Source organism: Stenella coeruleoalba, assembly GCF_951394435.1.
Source record: "Stenella coeruleoalba genome assembly, contig: scaffold_429, whole genome shotgun sequence".
NCBI classification, from domain to species: domain Eukaryota; kingdom Metazoa; phylum Chordata; class Mammalia; order Artiodactyla; family Delphinidae; genus Stenella; species Stenella coeruleoalba.
The window spans coordinates 50895-70022 of record NW_027645912.1 but is presented as its reverse complement, the minus strand read 5'-3'; the positions used below and the strand labels follow the sequence as shown (position 1 = coordinate 70022).

At 43.9% G+C, this 19128-nt stretch overlaps 1 long non-coding RNA gene across 1 annotated transcript in view; it reads left to right on the top strand.

Moving 5' to 3' along the window:
* Positions 1-14584, top strand: part of LOC307181482 — a 30152-nt gene extending 15568 nt beyond the window's left edge. The window contains exon 3 of the long non-coding RNA XR_013826873.1: positions 14436-14584. This is a non-coding gene — a long non-coding RNA (uncharacterized lncRNA). The remainder of the gene's footprint in view (positions 1-14435) is intronic.
* Positions 14585-19128: the final 4544 nt, after the last annotated feature.

Sequence of the window (19128 nt, the reverse complement as noted above, 5' to 3'; positions counted from 1 at the left end):
ATATTTGGCTTAAGGAACTTTATCTGTGCTCATTTCAATCTCTGGTTTTATGCAGCACCCCAACTCACCTTTCCCCTTAAGCAAGCATAAGTTGGTTTTCGAAATTTGAGACCCTGTTCTGTTCTGTAATTCAGTTCCTGTGTAGCCAAATTTACATTCCGTGTATTACTGATATCTTATGATGTTTCTGTTTCTGTGTGACTTATTTCAGTTAGAATCATCATACCTGAATCCACTCATTGTGCTGCTAAGGGCCTGATGACACAGATTTCATTGCTGAGTGATATTGCTTTGTAAGTAAATACCACAACTTTTTTATCCATTTTTCACTTTCTGCGATGTTGAACTTGTACGGTAAACGAGGTTCTTGTAAACAGAGCCATTCGAAACTTTGGGGTGGCTGTGTCTTTTTGATTTTAAATTCCCTAAGCTATAGGACCATAAGTGGAAGTGCCCTAGGCTCTCTTGCTTTGTTTTTTAGATGTTTCAGGAAACACCATACACTTCTCCCGAGTGTTTGTTGGCAATTTACATCCCGCCCTTCAGCATAACAAGGCTCCCAGTTCTCCATGGCCTGTCCTGCCTTTCTGGATTTTACACTTTTTTCAGATAGCCCTTTTGACCGGGGGGAAGTGAGACTTCATTGTAGTGCAGATTTCCTTTGCAAGCTTGCTTGGTTGGCCAAAAAGGGCGTATGCGTTTTTTCCTGAATGTATTCAGGAAAAAACGCATACGCCCTTTTTGGGCAAGTGCATCATTGTGGACGTTCTGCCTCTTTTCCTATGCTTTCAATGCAATTCCAGTCTACCTCCTGAAATCGGTTTCCTGCAATTCTGCCCCGCTTTCAAGTCCTCTTGGCAGCCTTACTTCAGTCTATTTTTGGACGATAGCTGTCATTTATAACTCTGCAGGTTTGTGAATTACAGTGCCCCTGAGCTCCTTTCTTCAACTCGCTTTCTTGTGACCTGGCCGCAACACCGCAGGATGGCTTCAGGCCCTAATCTGGTTCCGGCCCGGCATGCTGAGCTTTTGGTTAATTCCTCTTCCTGGTGGGAAATGAGAGTTGAATTTGCCCGTCCAGACACCTCCAGCTAGCCTCTCATTGGTTCTCGCTATTCCTGTTCATCTTCCGCAGAAATTGCAAACTGGGCCAAACAGGAGGTTAAAGGGACTGACTCTCCAAGTCGGGAGAGTGTTAGTAAAGCATCAGGAATGTTGCACCCGAGTACCAGGGGAGGAAAACTGAGACATATTTGAACACGTCTCCCGATTTCATGGTTGATCATACTCTGGGTTCCACATGCATGTTTTACCTGAAGGAAGAATACCTAAAACCTGGGTAGTTGAAACCCGTGGAATGGGTACCATGCAATATGACTTCAAAGGGTCTTCATTTGCTCACCGAACCTCTCCAATCCTATCACTGCTGCGTTTATGCCCCTGTACACATGCTTGATTCTCTTTCGGAGACATAGCAATCTATAGGTTTTAAGATACTTACTAGTCAGGTACATTCTTAGGCGTTTAATATGCGGTGTTGAGTCCATTTCGTTGAGCAAGGAGTAGCTCTTGTCTATTCCATATTTGGCTTAAGGAACTTTATCTGTGCTCATTTCAATCTCTGGTTTTATGCAGCACCCCAACTCACCTTTACCCTTAAGCAAGCATAAGTTGGTTTTCTAAATTTGAGACCCTGTTCTGTTCTGTAATTCAGTTCCTGTGTAGCCAAGTTTACATTCCGTGTATTACTGATATCTTATGATGTTTCTTTTTCTGTGTGACTTATTTCAGTTAGAATCATCATACCTGAATCCACTCATTGTGCTGCTAAGGGCCTGATGACACAGATTTCATTGCTGAGTGATATTGCTTTGTAAGTAAATACCACATCTTTTTTATCCATTTTTCACTTTCTGTGATATTGAACTTGTACGGTAAACGAGGTTCTTGTAAACGGAGGCGTCCCAAACTTTGGGGTGGCTGTGTCTTCTTGATTTTAATTTCCCTAAGCTATAGGACCATAAGTGGCAGTGCTCTAGGCTCTGTTGCTTTGTTTTTTAGATGTTTCAGGAAAAACCATACACTTCTCCTGAGTGTCTGTTGGCAATTTACATCCCGCCCATCAGCATAACAAGGCTCCCAGTTCTCCATGGCCTGTCCTGCCTTTCTGGATTTTACACTTTTTTCAGATGGCCCTTTTGACCCGGGGGAAGTGAGACTTCATTGTAGTGCAGATTTCCTTTGCAAGCTTGCTTGGTTGGCCAAAAAGGGCGTATGCGTTTTTTCCTGAATATATTCAGGAAAAAACGTATACGCCCTTTTTGGCCAAGTGCATCATTGTGGACGTTCTGCCTCTTTTCCTATGCTTTCAATGCAATTCCAGTCTACCTCCTGAAATCGGTTTCCTGCAATTCTGCCCCGCTTTCAAGTCCTCTTGGCAGCCTTACTTCAGTCTATTTTTGGACGATAGCTGTCATTTATAACTCTGCAGGTTTGTGAATTACAGTGCCCCTGAGCTCCTTTCTTCAACTCGCTTTCTTGTGACCTGGCCGCAACACCGCAGGATGGCTTCAGGCCCTAATCTGGTTCCGGCCCGGCATTGTGAGCCTTTGGTTAATTCCTCTTCCTGGTGGGAAATGAGAGTTAAATTTGCCCGTTCAGACACCTCCAGCTAGTCTCTCATTGGTTCTCGCTATTCCTGTTCATCTTCCGCAGAAATTGCAAACTGGGCCAAACAGGAGGTTAAAGGGACTGACTCTCCAAGTGGGGAGAGTGTTAGTAAAGCGTCTGGAATGTTGCACCCGAGTACCAGGGTACGAAAACTGAGACATATTTGAACACGTCTCCCGATCACATGGTTGATCATACTCTAGGTTCCACATGCATGTTTTAGCTGAAGGAAGAATACCTTAAACCTGGGTAGGTGAAACCCGTGGAATGGGTACCATGCAATATGACTTCAAAGGGTCTTCATTTGCTCACCGAACCTCTCCAATCCTATCACTGCTGCGTTTATGCCCCTGTACACATGCTTGATTCTCTTTCGGAGACATAGCAATCCATAGGTTTTAAGATACTTACTAGTCAGGTACATTCTTAGGCGTTTAATATGGGGTGTTGAGTCCATTTCGTTGAGCAAGGAGTAGCTCTTGTCTATTCCATATTTGGCTTAAGGAACTTTATCTGTGCTCATTTCAATCTCTGGTTTTATGCAGCACCCCAACTCACCTTTCCCCTTAAGCAAGCATAAGTTGGTTTTCTAAATTTGAGACCCTGTTCTGTTCTGTAATTCAGTTCCTGTGTAGCCAAGTTTCCATTCCGTGTATTACTGATATCTTATGATGTTTCTTTTTCTGTGTGACTTATTTCAGTTAGAATCATCATACCTGAATCCACTCATTGTGCTGCTACGGGCCTGATGACATAGATTTCATTGCTGAGTGATACTGCATTGTAAGTGAATACCACAACTTCTTTATCCATTTTTCACTTTCTGCGATGTTGAACTTGTACTGTAAACGAGGTTCTTGTAAACAGAGCCGTTCCAAACTTTGGGGTGGCTGTGTCTTTTTGATTTTAATTTCCCTAAGCTATAGGACCATAAGTGGAAGTGCCCTAGGCTCTGTTGCTTTGTTTTTTAGATGTTTCAGGAAACACCATACACTTCTCCCAAGTGTCTGTTGGCAATTTACATCCCGCCCATCAGCATAACAAGGCTCCCAGTTCTCCATGGCCTGTCCTGCCTTTCTGGATTTTACACTTTTTTCAGATGGCCCTTTTGACCGGGGGGAAGTGAGACTTCATTGTAGTGCAGATTTCCTTTGCAAGCTTGCTTGGTTGGCCAAAAAGGGCGTATGCGTTTTTTCCTGAATATATTCAGGAAAAAACGCATACGCCCTTTTTGGGCAAGTGCATCATTGTGGACGTTCTGCCTCTTTTCCTATGCTTTCAATGCAATTCCAGTCTACCTCCTGAAATCGGTTTCCTGCAATTCTGCCCCGCTTTCAAGTCCTCTTGGCAGCCTTACTTCAGTCTATTTTTGGACGATAGCTGTCATTTATAACTCTGCAGGTTTGTGAATTACAGTGCCCCTGAGCTCCTTTCTTCAACTCGCTTTCTTGTGACCTGGCCGCAACACCGCAGGATGGCTTCAGGCCCTAATCTGGTTCCGGCCCGGCATTCTGAGCCTTTGGTTAATTCCTCTTCCTGGTGGGAAATGAGAGTTAAATTTGCCCGTCCAGACACCTCCAGCTAGCCTCTCATTGGTTCTCGCTATTCCTGTTCATCTTCCGCAGAAATTGCAAACTGGGCCAAACAGGAGGTTAAAGGGACTGACTCTCCAAGTCGGGAGAGTGTTAGTAAAGCGTCTGGAATGTTGCACCCGAGTACCAGGGTAGGAAATCCGAGACATATTTGAACACGTCTCCCATTCACATGGTTGATCATACTCTGGGTTCCACATGCATGGTTTAGCTGAAGGAAGAATACCTTAAACCTGGAGAGTTGAGACCCGTGTAATGGGTACCATGCAATATGACTTCAAAGGGTCTTCATTTGCTCACCGAACATCTCCAATCCTATCACTGCTGCGTTTATGCCCCTGTACACATGCTTGATTCTCTTTAGGAGACATAGCAATCCCTAGGTTTTAAGATACTTACTAGTCAGGTACATTCTTAGGCGTTTAATATGCGGTGCTGGGTCCATTTCTTCGAGCAAGGAGTAGCTCTTGTCTATTCCATATTTGGCTTAAGGAACTTTATCTGTGCTCATTTCAATCTCTGGTTTTATGCAGCACCCCAACTCACCTTTCCCCTTAAGCAAGCATAAGTTGGTTTTCGAAATTTGAGACCCTGTTCTGTTCTGTAATTCAGTTCCTGTGTAGCCAAGTTTACATTCCGTGTATTACTGATATCTTATGATGTTTCTGTTTCTTTGTGACTTATTTCAGTTAGAATCATCATACCTGAATCCACTCATTGTGCTGCTAAGGGCCTGATGACACAGATTTCATTGCTGAGTGATATTGCTTTGTAAGTAAATACCACAACTTTTTTATCCATTTTTCACTTTCTGCGATGTTGAGCTTGTACTGTAAACGAGGTTCTTGTAAACAGAGCCATTCGAAACTTTGGGGTGGCTGTGTCTTTTTGATTTTAAATTCCCTAAGCTATAGGACCATAAGTGGAAGTGCCCTAGGCTCTCTTGCTTTGTTTTTTAGATGTTTCAGGAAACACCATACACTTCTCCCGAGTGTTTGTTGGCAATTTACATCCCGCCCTTCAGCATAACAAGGCTCCCAGTTCTCCATGGCCTGTCCTGCCTTTCTGGATTTTACACTTTTTTCAGATGGCCCTTTTGACCGGGGGGAAGTGAGACTTCATTGTAGTACAGATTTCCTTTGCAAGCTTGCTTGGTTGGCCAAAAAGGCCGTATGCGTTTTTTCCTGAATATATTCAGGAAAAAACGCATACGCCCTTTTTGGCCAAGTGCATCATTGTGGACGTTCTGCCTCTTTTCCTATGCTTTCAATGCAATTCCAGTCTACCTCCTGAAATCGGTTTCCTGCAATTCTGCCCCGCTTTCAAGTCCTCTTGGCAGCCTTACTTCAGTCTATTTTTGGACGATAGCTGTCATTTATAACTCTGCAGGTTTCTGAATTACAGTGCCCCTGAGCTCCTTTCTTCAACTCGCTTTCTTGTGACCTGGCCGCAACACCGCAGGATGGCTTCAGGCCCTAATCTGGTTCCGGCCCGGCATGCTGAGCCTTTGGTTAATTCCTCTTCCTGGTGGGAAATGAGAGTTAAATTTGCCCGTCCAGACACCTGCAGCTAGCCTCTCATTGGTTCTCGCTATTCCTGTTCATCTTCCGCAGAAATTGCAAACTGGGCCAAACAGGAGGTTAAAGGCGCTGACTCTCCAAGTGGGGAGAGTGTTAGTAAAGCGTCTGGAATGTTGCACCCGAGTACCAGGGTACGAAAACTGAGACATATTTGAACACGTCTCCCGATCACATGGTTGATCATACTCTGGGTTCCACATGCATGTTTTAGCTGAAGGAAGAATACCTAAAACCTGGGTAGTTGAAACCCGTGGAATGGGTACCATGCAATATGACTTCAAAGGGTCTTCATTTGCTCACCGAACCTCTCCAATCCTATCACTGCTGCATTTATGCCCCTGTACACATGCTTGATTCTCTTTCGGAGACATAGCAATCTATAGGTTTTAAGATACTTACTAGTCAGGTACATTCTTAGGCGTTTAATATGCGGTGTTGAGTCCATTTCGTTGAGCAAGGAGTAGCTCTTGTCTATTCCATATTTGGCTTAAGGAACTTTATCTGTGCTCATTTCAATCTCTGGTTTTATGCAGCACCCCAACTCACCTTTCCCCTTAAGCAAGCATAAGTTGGTTTTCTAAATTTGAGACCCTGTTCTGTTCTGTAATTCAGTTCCTGTGTAGCCAAGTTTACATTCCGTGTATTACTGATATCTTATGATGTTTCTGTTTCTGTGTGACTTATTTCAGTTAGAATCATCATACCTGAATCCACTCATTGTGCTGCTAAGGGCCTGATGACACAGATTTCATTGCTGAGTGATATTGCTTTGTAAGTAAATACCACAACTTTTTTATCCATTTTTCACTTTCTGCGATGTTGAACTTGTACTGTAAACGAGGTTCTTGTAAACAGAGCCATTCGAAACTTTGGGGTGGCTGTGTCTTTTTGATTTTAAATTCCCTAAGCTATAGGACCATAAGTGGAAGTGCCCTAGGCTCTCTTGCTTTGTTTTTTAGATGTTTCAGGAAACACCATACACTTCTCCAGAGTGTTTGTTGGCAATTTACATCCCGCCCTTCAGCATAACAAGGCTCCCAGTTCTCCATGGCCTGTCCTGCCTTTCTGGATTTTACCCTTTTTTCAGATGGCCCTTTTGACCGGGGGGAAGTGAGACTTCATTGTAGTGCAGATTTCCTTTGCAAGCTTGCTTGGTTGGCCAAAAAGGGCGTATGCGTTTTTTCCTGAATATATTCAGGAAAAAACGCATACGCCCTTTTTGGCCAAGTGCATCATTGTGGACGTTCTGCCTCTTTTCCTATGCTTTCAATGCAATTCCAGTCTACCTCCTGAAATCGGTTTCCTGCAATTCTGCCCCGCTTTCAAGTCCTCTTGGCAGCCTTACTTCAGTCTATTTTTGGACGATAGCTGTCATTTATAACTCTGCAGGTTTGTGAATTACAGTGCCCCTGAGCTCCTTTCTTCAACTCGCTTTCTTGTGACCTGGCCGCAACACCGCAGGATGGCTTCAGGCCCTAATCTGGTTCCGGCCCGGCACGCTGAGCCTTTGGTTAATTCCTCTTCCTGGTGGGAAATGAGAGTTAAATTTGCCCGTCCAGACACCTGCAGCTAGCCTCTCATTGGTTCTCGCTATTCCTGTTCATCTTCCGCAGAAATTGCAAACTGGGCCAAACAGGAGGTTAAAGGCGCTGACTCTCCAAGTGGGGAGAGTGTTAGTAAAGCGTCTGGAATGTTGCACCCGAGTACCAGGGTACGAAAACTGAGACATATTTGAACACGTCTCCCGATCACATGGTTGATCATACTCTGGGTTCCACATGCATGTTTTAGCTGAAGGAAGAATACCTAAAACCTGGGTAGTTGAAACCCGTGGAATGGGTACCATGCAATATGACTTCAAAGGGTCTTCATTTGCTCACCGAACCTCTCCAATCCTATCACTGCTGCGTTTATGCCCCTGTACACATGCTTGATTCTCTTTCGGAGACATAGCAATCTATAGGTTTTAAGATACTTACTAGTCAGGTACATTCTTAGGCGTTTAATATGCGGTGTTGAGTCCATTTCGTTGAGCAAGGAGTAGCTCTTGTCTATTCCATATTTGGCTTAAGGAACTTTATCTGTGCTCATTTCAATCTCTGGTTTTATGCAGCACCCCAACTCACCTTTACCCTTAAGCAAGCATAAGTTGGTTTTCTAAATTTGAGACCCTGTTCTGTTCTGTAATTCAGTTCCTGTGTAGCCAAGTTTACATTCCGTGTATTACTGATATCTTATGATGTTTCTTTTTCTGTGTGACTTATTTCAGTTAGAATCATCATACCTGAATCCACTCATTGTGCTGCTAAGGGCCTGATGACACAGATTTCATTGCTGAGTGATATTGCTTTGTAAGTAAATACCACATCTTTTTTATCCATTTTTCACTTTCTGTGATATTGAACTTGTACGGTAAACGAGGTTCTTGTAAACGGAGGCGTCCCAAACTTTGGGGTGGCTGTGTCTTCTTGATTTTAATTTCCCTAAGCTATAGGACCATAAGTGGCAGTGCCCTAGGCTCTGTTGCTTTGTTTTTTAGATGTTTCAGGAAACACCATACACTTCTCCAGAGTGTTTGTTGGCAATTTACATCCCGCCCTTCAGCATAACAAGGCTCCCAGTTCTCCATGGCCTGTCCTGCCTTTCTGGATTTTACCCTTTTTTCAGATGGCCCTTTTGACCGGGGGGAAGTGAGACTTCATTGTAGTGCAGATTTCCTTTGCAAGCTTGCTTGGTTGGCCAAAAAGGGCGTATGCGTTTTTTCCTGAATATATTCAGGAAAAAACGCATACGCCCTTTTTGGCCAAGTGCATCATTGTGGACGTTCTGCCTCTTTTCCTATGCTTTCAATGCAATTCCAGTCTACCTCCTGAAATCGGTTTCCTGCAATTCTGCCCCGCTTTCAAGTCCTCTTGGCAGCCTTACTTCAGTCTATTTTTGGACGATAGCTGTCATTTATAACTCTGCAGGTTTGTGAATTACAGTGCCCCTGAGCTCCTTTCTTCAACTCGCTTTCTTGTGACCTGGCCGCAACACCGCAGGATGGCTTCAGGCCCTAATCTGGTTCCGGCCCGGCACGCTGAGCCTTTGGTTAATTCCTCTTCCTGGTGGGAAATGAGAGTTAAATTTGCCCGTCCAGACACCTGCAGCTAGCCTCTCATTGGTTCTCGCTATTCCTGTTCATCTTCCGCAGAAATTGCAAACTGGGCCAAACAGGAGGTTAAAGGCGCTGACTCTCCAAGTGGGGAGAGTGTTAGTAAAGCGTCTGGAATGTTGCACCCGAGTACCAGGGTACGAAAACTGAGACATATTTGAACACGTCTCCCGATCACATGGTTGATCATACTCTGGGTTCCACATGCATGTTTTAGCTGAAGGAAGAATACCTAAAACCTGGGTAGTTGAAACCCGTGGAATGGGTACCATGCAATATGACTTCAAAGGGTCTTCATTTGCTCACCGAACCTCTCCAATCCTATCACTGCTGCGTTTATGCCCCTGTACACATGCTTGATTCTCTTTCGGAGACATAGCAATCTATAGGTTTTAAGATACTTACTAGTCAGGTACATTCTTAGGCGTTTAATATGCGGTGTTGAGTCCATTTCGTTGAGCAAGGAGTAGCTCTTGTCTATTCCATATTTGGCTTAAGGAACTTTATCTGTGCTCATTTCAATCTCTGGTTTTATGCAGCACCCCAACTCACCTTTACCCTTAAGCAAGCATAAGTTGGTTTTCTAAATTTGAGACCCTGTTCTGTTCTGTAATTCAGTTCCTGTGTAGCCAAGTTTACATTCCGTGTATTACTGATATCTTATGATGTTTCTTTTTCTGTGTGACTTATTTCAGTTAGAATCATCATACCTGAATCCACTCATTGTGCTGCTAAGGGCCTGATGACACAGATTTCATTGCTGAGTGATATTGCTTTGTAAGTAAATACCACATCTTTTTTATCCATTTTTCACTTTCTGTGATATTGAACTTGTACGGTAAACGAGGTTCTTGTAAACGGAGGCGTCCCAAACTTTGGGGTGGCTGTGTCTTCTTGATTTTAATTTCCCTAAGCTATAGGACCATAAGTGGCAGTGCCCTAGGCTCTGTTGCTTTGTTTTTTAGATGTTTCAGGAAACACCATACACTTCTCCAGAGTGTTTGTTGGCAATTTACATCCCGCCCTTCAGCATAACAAGGCTCCCAGTTCTCCATGGCCTGTCCTGCCTTTCTGGATTTTACCCTTTTTTCAGATGGCCCTTTTGACCGGGGGGAAGTGAGACTTCATTGTAGTGCAGATTTCCTTTGCAAGCTTGCTTGGTTGGCCAAAAAGGGCGTATGCGTTTTTTCCTGAATATATTCAGGAAAAAACGCATACGCCCTTTTTGGCCAAGTGCATCATTGTGGACGTTCTGCCTCTTTTCCTATGCTTTCAATGCAATTCCAGTCTACCTCCTGAAATCGGTTTCCTGCAATTCTGCCCCGCTTTCAAGTCCTCTTGGCAGCCTTACTTCAGTCTATTTTTGGACGATAGCTGTCATTTATAACTCTGCAGGTTTGTGAATTACAGTGCCCCTGAGCTCCTTTCTTCAACTCGCTTTCTTGTGACCTGGCCGCAACACCGCAGGATGGCTTCAGGCCCTAATCTGGTTCCGGCCCGGCACGCTGAGCCTTTGGTTAATTCCTCTTCCTGGTGGGAAATGAGAGTTAAATTTGCCCGTCCAGACACCTGCAGCTAGCCTCTCATTGGTTCTCGCTATTCCTGTTCATCTTCCGCAGAAATTGCAAACTGGGCCAAACAGGAGGTTAAAGGCGCTGACTCTCCAAGTGGGGAGAGTGTTAGTAAAGCGTCTGGAATGTTGCACCCGAGTACCAGGGTACGAAAACTGAGACATATTTGAACACGTCTCCCGATCACATGGTTGATCATACTCTGGGTTCCACATGCATGTTTTAGCTGAAGGAAGAATACCTAAAACCTGGGTAGTTGAAACCCGTGGAATGGGTACCATGCAATATGACTTCAAAGGGTCTTCATTTGCTCACCGAACCTCTCCAATCCTATCACTGCTGCGTTTATGCCCCTGTACACATGCTTGATTCTCTTTCGGAGACATAGCAATCTATAGGTTTTAAGATACTTACTAGTCAGGTACATTCTTAGGCGTTTAATATGCGGTGTTGAGTCCATTTCGTTGAGCAAGGAGTAGCTCTTGTCTATTCCATATTTGGCTTAAGGAACTTTATCTGTGCTCATTTCAATCTCTGGTTTTATGCAGCACCCCAACTCACCTTTACCCTTAAGCAAGCATAAGTTGGTTTTCTAAATTTGAGACCCTGTTCTGTTCTGTAATTCAGTTCCTGTGTAGCCAAGTTTACATTCCGTGTATTACTGATATCTTATGATGTTTCTTTTTCTGTGTGACTTATTTCAGTTAGAATCATCATACCTGAATCCACTCATTGTGCTGCTAAGGGCCTGATGACACAGATTTCATTGCTGAGTGATATTGCTTTGTAAGTAAATACCACATCTTTTTTATCCATTTTTCACTTTCTGTGATATTGAACTTGTACGGTAAACGAGGTTCTTGTAAACGGAGGCGTCCCAAACTTTGGGGTGGCTGTGTCTTCTTGATTTTAATTTCCCTAAGCTATAGGACCATAAGTGGCAGTGCCCGAGGCTCTGTTGCTTTGTTTTTTAGATGTTTCAGGAAACACCATACACTTCTCCCGAGTGTTTGTTGGCAATTTACATCCCGCCCATCAGCATAACAAGGCTCCCAGTTCTCCATGGCCTGTCCTGCCTTTCTGGATTTTACCCTTTTTTCAGATGGCCCTTTTGACCGGGGGGAAGTGAGACTTCATTGTAGTGCAGATTTCCTTTGCAAGCTTGCTTGGTTGGCCAAAAAGGGCGTATGCGTTTTTTCCTGAATATATTCAGGAAAAAACGCATACGCCCTTTTTGGCCAAGTGCATCATTGTGGACGTTCTGCCTCTTTTCCTATGCTTTCAATGCAATTCCAGTCTACCTCCTGAAATCGGTTTCCTGCAATTCTGCCCCGCTTTCAAGTCCTCTTGGCAGCCTTACTTCAGTCTATTTTTGGACGATAGCTGTCATTTATAACTCTGCAGGTTTGTGAATTACAGTGCCGCTGAGCTCCTTTCTTCAACTCGCTTTCTTGTGACCTGGCCGCAACACCGCAGGATGTCTTCATGCCCTAATCTGGTTCCGGCATGGCACGCTGAGCCTTTGGTTAATTCCTCTTCCTGGTGGGAAATGAGATTTAAATTTGCCCGTTCAGACACCTCCAGCTAGTCTCTCATTGGTTCTCGCTATTCCTGTTCATCTTCCGCAGAAATTGCAAACTGGGCCAAACAGGAGGTTAAAGGGACTGACTCTCCAAGTGGGGAGAGTGTTAGTAAAGCGTCTGGAATGTTGCACCCGAGTACCAGGGTACGAAAACTGAGACATATTTGAACACGTCTCCCGATCACATGGTTGATCATACTCTAGGTTCCACATGCATGTTTTAGCTGAAGGAAGAATACCTTAAACCTGGGTAGGTGAAACCCGTGGAATGGGTACCATGCAATATGACTTCAAAGGGTCTTCATTTGCTCACCGAACCTCTCCAATCCTATCACTGCTGCGTTTATGCCCCTGTACACATGCTTGATTCTCTTTCGGAGACATAGCAATCCATAGGTTTTAAGATACTTACTAGTCAGGTACATTCTTAGGCGTTTAATATGGGGTGTTGGGTCCATTTCGTTGAGCAAGGAGTAGCTCTTGTCTATTCCATATTTGGCTTAAGGAACTTTATCTGTGTTCATTTCAATCTCTGGTTTTATGCAGCACCCCAACTCACCTTTCCCCTTAAGCAAGCATAAGTTGGTTTTCTAAATTTGAGACCCTGTTCTGTTCTGTAATTCAGTTCCTGTGTAACCAAGTTTCCATTCCGTGTATTACTGATATCTTATGATGTTTCTTTTTCTGTGTGACTTATTTCAGTTAGAATCATCATACCTGAATCCACTCATTGTGCTGCTACGGGCCTGATGACATAGATTTCATTGCTGAGTGATACTGCATTGTAAGTGAATACCACAACTTCTTTATCCATTTTTCACTTTCTGCGATGTTGAACTTGTACTGTAAACGAGGTTCTTGTAAACAGAGCCGTTCCAAACTTTGGGGTTGCTGTGTCTTTTTGATTTTAATTTCCCTAAGCTATAGGACCATAAGTGGAAGTGCCCTAGGTTCTGTTGCTTTGTTTTTTAGTTGTTTCAGGAAACACCATACACTTCTCCCGAGTGTCTGTTGGCAATTTACATCCCGCCCATCAGCATACCAAGGCTCCCAGTTCTCCATGGCCTGTCCTGCCTTTCTGGATTTTACACTTTTTTCAGATGGCCCTTTTGACCGGGGGGAAGTGAGACTTCATTGTAGTGCAGATTTCCTTTGCAAGCTTGCTTGGTTGGCCAAAAAGGGCGTATGCGTTTTTTCCTGAATATATTCAGGAAAAAACGCATACGCCCTTTTTGGCCAAGTGCATCATTGTGGACGTTCTGCCTCTTTTCCTATGCTTTCAATGCAATTCCAGTCTACCTCCTGAAATCGGTTTCCTGCAATTCTGCCCCGCTTTCAAGTCCTCTTGGCAGCCTTACTTCAGTCTATTTTTGGACGATAGCTGTCATTTATAACTCTGCAGGTTTGTGAATTACAGTGCCCCTGAGCTCCTTTCTTCAACTCGCTTTCTTGTGACCTGGCCGCAACACCGCAGGATGTCTACAGGCCCTAATCTGGATCCGGCCCGGCATTCTGAGCCTTTGGTTAATTCCTCTTCCTGGTGGGAAATGAGAGTTAAATTTGCCCGTCCAGACACCTCCAGCTAGCCTCTCATTGGTTCTCGCTATTCCTGTTCATCTTCCGCAGAAATTGCAAACTGGGCCAAACAGGAGGTTAAAGGGACTGACTCTCCAAGTCGGGAGAGTGTTAGTAAAGCGTCTGGAATGTTGCACCCGAGTACCAGGGTAGGAAAACTGAGACATATTTGAACACGTCTCCCATTCACATGGTTGATCATACTCTGGGTTCCACATGCATGGTTTAGCTGAAGGAAGAATACCTTAAACCTGGAGAGTTGAGACCCGTGTAATGGGTACCATGCAATATGACTTCAAAGAGTCTTCATTTGCTCACCGAACATCTCCAATCCTATCACTGCTGCGTTTATGCCCCTGTACACATGCTTGATTCTCTTTAGGAGACATAGCAATCCCTAGGTTTTAAGATACTTACTAGTCAGGTACATTCTTAGGCGTTTAATATGCGGTGTTGGGTCCATTTCTTCGAGCAAGGAGTAGCTCTTGTCTATTCCATATTTGGCTTAAGGAACTTTATCTGTGCTCATTTCAATCTCTGGTTTTATGCAGCACCCCAACTCACCTTTCCCCTTAAGCAAGCATAAGTTGGTTTTCTAAATTTGAGACCCTGTTCTGTTCTGTAATTCAGTTCCTGTGTAGCCAAGTTTACATTCCGTGTATTACTGATATCTTATGATGTTTCTTTTTCTGTGTGACTTATTTCAGTTAGAATCATCATACCTGAATTCACTCATTATGCTGCTACGGGCCTGATGACATAGGTTTCATTGCTGAGTGATACTGCATTGTACGTAAGTACCACAAGTTCTTTATCCATTTTTCACTTTCTGTGATATTGAACTTGTACGGTAAACGAGGTTCTTGTAAACAGAGGCGTCCCAAACTTTGGGGTGGCTGTGTCTTTTTGATTTTAATTTCCCTAAGCTATAGGACCATAAGTGGAAGTGCCCTAGGCTCTGTTGCTTTGTTTTTTAGATGTTTCAGGAAACACCATACACTTCTCCGGAGTGTCTGTTGGCAATTTACATCCCGCCCATCAGCATAACAAGGCTCCCAGTTCTCCATGGCCTGTCCTGCCTTTCTGGATTTTACACTTTTTTCAGATGGCCCTTTTGACCGGGGGGAAGTGAGACTTCATTGTAGTGCAGATTTCCTTTGCAAGTTTGCTTGGTTGGCCAAAAAGGGCGTATGCGTTTTTTCCTGAATATATTCAGGAAAAAACGCATACGCCCTTTTTGGCCAAGTGCATCATTGTGGACGTTCTGCCTCTTTTCCTATGCTTTCAATGCAATTCCAATCTACCTCCTGAAATCGGTTTCCTGCAATTCTGCCCCGCTTTCGAGTCCTCTTGGCAGCCTTACTTCAGTCTATTTTTGGACGATAGCTGTCATTTATAACTCTGCAGGTTTGTGAATTACAGTGCCCCTGAGCTCCTTTCTTCAACTCGCTTTCTTTTGAGCTGGCCGCAACACCGCAGGATGGCTTCAGGCCCTAATCTGGTTCCGGCACGGCACGCTGAGCCTTTGGTTAATTCCTCTTCCTGGTGGGAAATGAGAGTTAAATTTCCCATCCAGACACCTCCAGCTAGTCTCTCATTGGTTCTAGCTATTCCTGTTCATCTTCCACAGAAATTGCAAACTGGGCCACACAGGAGGTTAAAGGGACTGACTCTCCAAGTCGGGAGAGTGTTAGTAAAGCGTCTGGAATGTTGCACCCGATTACCAGGGTACGAAAACTGAGACATATTTGAACACGTCTCCCGATCAAATGGTTGATCATACTCTGGGATCCACATGCATGTTTTAGCTGAAGGAAGAATACCTTAAACCTGGAGAGTTAAGACCCGTGTAATGGGTACCATGCAATATGACTTCAAAGGGTCTTCATTTGCTCACCGAACATCTCCAATCCTATCACTGCTGCGTTTATGCCCCTGTACACATGCTTGATTCTCTTTTGGAGACATAGCAATCCATAGGTTTTAAGATACTTACTAGTCAGGTACATTCTTAGGCGTTTAATATGCGGTGTTGAGTCCATTTCGTTGAGCAAGGAGTAGCTCTTGTCTATTCCATATTTGGCTTAAGGAACTTTATCTGTGCTCATTTCAATCTCTGGTTTTATGCAGCACCCCAACTCACCTTTCCCCTTAAGCAAGCATAAGTTGGTTTTCTAAATTTGAGAACCTGTTCTGTTTTGGAATTCAGTTCCTGTGTAGCCAAGTTTACATTCCGTGTATTACTGATATCTTATGATGTTTCTTTTTCTGTGTGACTTATTTCAGTTAGAATCATCGTACCTGAATCTACTCATTATGCTGCTACGGGCCTGATGACATAGATTTCATTGCTGAGTGATACTGCATTGTACGTAAGTACCACAAGTTCTTTATCCATTTTTCACTTTCTGCGATGTTGAACTTGTAATGTAAACGAGGTTCTTGTAAACAGAGGCGTCCCAAACTTTGGGGTGGCTGTGTCTTTTTGATTTTAATTTCCCTAAGCTATAGGACCATAAGTGGCAGTGCCCTAGGCTCTGTTGCTTTGTTTTTTAGGTGTTTCAGGAAACACCATACACTTCTCCTGAGTGTCTGTTGGTAATTTACATCCAGCCCATCAGCATAACAAGGCTCCCAGTTCTCCATGGCCTGTCCTGCCTTTCTGGATTTTACCCTTTTTTCAGATGGCCCTTTTGACCGGGGGGAAGTGAGACTTCATTGTAGTGCAGATTTCCTTTGCAAGCTTGCTTGGTTGGCCAAAAAGTGCGTATGCGTTTTTTCCTGAATATATTCAGGAAAAAACGCATACGCCCTTTTTGGCCAAGTGCATCATTGTGGACGTTCTGCCTCTTTTCCTATGCTTTCAATGCAATTCCAGTCTACCTCCTGAAATCGGTTTCCTGCAATTCTGCCCCGCTTTCAAGTCCTCTTGGCAGCCTTACTTCAGTCTATTTTTGGACGATAGCTGTCATTTATAACTCTGCAGGTTTGTGAATTACAGTGCCCCTGAGTTGCTTTCTTCAACTCGCTTTCTTGTGACCTGGCCGCAACACCGCAGGATGTCTTCAGGCCCTAATCTGGTTCTGGCACGGCATGCTGAGCCTTTGGTTAATTCCTCTTCCTGGTGGGAAATGAGAGTTAAATTTGCCCATCCAGACACCTCCAGCTAGTCTCTCATTGGTTCTCGCTATTCCTGTTCATCTTCCGCAGAAATTGCAAACTGGGCCAAACAGGAGGTTAAAGACACTGACTCTCCAAGTCGGGAGAGTGTTAGTAAAGCGTCTGGAATGTTGCACCCGAGTACCAGCGTACGAAAACTGGGACATATTTGAACACGTCTCCCGATCACATGGTTGATCATACTCTAGGTTCCACATGCATGTTTTAGCTGAAGGAAGAATACCTTAAACCTGGGTAGTTGAAACCCGTGGAATGGGTACCATGCAATATGACTTCAAAGGGTCTTCATTTGCTCACGAACCTCTCCAATCCTATCACTGCTGCGTTTATGCCCCTGTACACATGCTTGATTCTCTTTCGGAGACATAGCAATCCATAGGTTTTAAGATACTTACTAGTCAGGTACATTCTTAGGCGTTTAATATGGGGTGTTGAGTCCATTTCGTTGAGCAAGGAGTAGCTCTTGTCTATTCCATATTTGGCTTAAGGAACTTTATCTGTGCTCATTTCAATCTCTGGTTTTATGCAGCACCCCAACTCACCTTTCCCCTTAAGCAAGCATAAGTTGGTTTTCTAAATTTGAGACACTGTTCTGTTCTGTAATTCAGTTCCTGTGTAGCCAAGTTTACATTCCGTGTATTACTGATATCTTATGATGTTTCTTTTTCTGTGTGACTTATTTCAGTTAGAATCATCATACCTGAATCCACTCATTGTGCTGCTAAGGGCCTGATGACACAGATTTCATTGCTGAGTGATATTGTTTTGTAAGTAAATACCACAACTTCTTTACCCATTTTTCACTTTCTGCGATGTTGAACTTGTACTGTAAACGAGGTTCTTGTAAACAGAGCCGTTCCAAACTTTGGGGTGGCTGTGTCTTTTTGATTTTAATTTCCCTAAGCTATAGGACCATAAGTGGAAGTGCCCTAGGTTCTGTTGCTTTGTTTTTTAGATGTTTCAGGAAACACCATACACTTCTCCCGAGTGGTTGTTGGCAATTTACATCCCGCCCTTCAGCATAACAAGGCTCCCAGTTCTCCATGGCCTGTCCTGCCTTTCTGGATTTTACACTTTTTTCAGATGGCCCTTTTGACCGGGGGGAAGTGAGACTTCATTGTAGTGCAGATTTCCTTTGCAAGCTTGCTTGGTTGGCCAAAAAGGGCGTATGCGTTTTTTCCTGAATATATTCAGGAAAAAACGCATACGCCCTTTTTGGCCAAGTGCATCATTGTGGACGTTCTGCCTCTTTTCCTATGCTTTCAATGCAATTCCAGTCTACCTCCTGAAATCGGTTTCCTGCAATTCTGCCCCGCTTTCAAGTCCTCTTGGCAGCCTTACTTCAGTCTATTTTTGGACGATAGCTGTCATTTATAACTCTGCAGGTTTGTGAATTACAGTGCCCCTGAGCTCCTTTCTTCAACTCGCTTTCTTGTGACCTGGCCGCAACACCGCAGGATGGCTTCAGGCCCTAATCTGGATCCGGCACGGCACGCTGAGCCTTTGGTTATTTCCTCTTCCTGGTGGGAAATGAGAGTTAAATTTGCCCGTCCAGACACCTCCAGCTAGTCTCTCATTGGTTCTCGCTATTCCTGTTCATCTTCCGCAGAAATTGCAAACTGGGCCAAACAGGAGGTTAAAGGCGCTGACTCTCCAAGTGGGGAGAGTGTTAGTAAAGCGTCTGGAATGTTGCACCTGAGTACCAGGGTACGAAAACTGAGACATATTTGAACACGTCTCCCGATCACATGGTTGATCATACTCTAGGTTCCACATGCATGTTTTAGCTGAAGGAAGAATACCTAAAACCTGTGTAGTTGAAACCCGTGGAATGGGTACCATGCAATATGACTTCAAAGGGTCTTCATTTGCTCACGAACCTCTCCAATCCTATCACTGCTGCGTTTATGCCCCTGTACACATGCTTGATTCTCTTTTGGAGACATAGCAATCCATAGGTTTTAAGATACTTACTAGTCAGGTACATTCTTAGGCGTTTAATATGGGGTGTTGAGTCCATTTCGTTGAGCAAGGAGTAGCTCTTGTGTATTCCATATTTGGCTTAAGGAACTTTATCTGTGCTCATTTCAATCTCTGGTTTTATGCAGCACCCCAACTCACCTTTCCCCTTAAGCAAGCATAAGTTGGTTTTCTAAATTTGAGACACTGTTCTGTTCTGTAATTCAGTTCCTGTGTAGCCAAGTTTACATTCCGTTATTACTGA